Genomic DNA, 916 nt, shown 5'->3' on the forward strand with positions numbered 1-916 from the left:
TGCCCACGTCGTTGCTGACAGCCCGCATTTGGAGGCAGACGGGGTGGTCAGCCACGCTCAGTGGCGTTCCACTCGTCTTTTACTGCCGTCATTTGTTATGTTAGTCTTGTCGGCGTATACACTCCGTCTTCAGACCACGAGTGGCCTAACGGGACTATCCGACCGCCGTGTCATCCTCAGTGGAGGATGCGGATGGGAGGGGCGTGGGGCCAGCACACCACTCTCCCGGTCGTTATGATGGTATTCTTGACCGAAGCCGCTACTATTCGGTCGAGTAGCTCCTCAATTGGCATCACGAGGCTGAGTGCACCCCGAAAAATGGCAACAGCCCATGGCAGCCTGGATGGTCACCCATCCAAGTGCCGACCACGCCCGACAGCGCTTAACTTCGGTGATCTCACGGGAACCGGTGTATCCACTGCGGCAAGGCCGTTGCAGTCGGAGCATACAATTAGTCGCAAAATACGTTGCAAAGGCTGAAGGCGGCGTCGTTTTATCGTCAGGGATGGAAGATTACGTTTTGACGTGCTAAAGCAACGTTTCCGAATCCGGGAATGGTTACTCTGGAACGGTAGTGGAAGGAGAGGGGCTAAAATCGGAAAGTGTAGCATTATGACGTAGCCACAGCTAAATTATTTTTTAAAAATCACCCATTTGTCAGCATATAACCATTAACACTCCTCCCGCCGCGCGGGATTAGCCGAGCGGTCTTACGCGCGCAGTCCCGGCGAAGGTTCGAGTCCTCCCTCGGGCATGGGTGGGTGTGTTTGTCCTTAGGATAATTTAGGTTAAGTACTGTGTAAGCTTAGGGACTGATGACCTTAGCAGTTAAGTCCCATAAGATTTCACAGACATTTGAAAATTTTAACACTCCTCCATCCACAACCAAGAACTGATTCTATAAAAAAATCTAACT

General features: G+C 51.6%; 1 pseudogene; it reads right to left on the minus strand.

Annotated features, from left to right (window-relative positions):
• Positions 1-319: 319 nt before the first annotated feature.
• On the minus strand, positions 320-437 carry LOC126476072 (5S ribosomal RNA; annotated as a pseudogene).
• Between the last annotated feature and the right edge of the window lie 479 nt (positions 438-916).

The sequence above is a fragment of the Schistocerca serialis genome, chromosome 4, assembly GCF_023864345.2.
Source record: "Schistocerca serialis cubense isolate TAMUIC-IGC-003099 chromosome 4, iqSchSeri2.2, whole genome shotgun sequence".
Taxonomy (NCBI): domain Eukaryota; kingdom Metazoa; phylum Arthropoda; class Insecta; order Orthoptera; family Acrididae; genus Schistocerca; species Schistocerca serialis.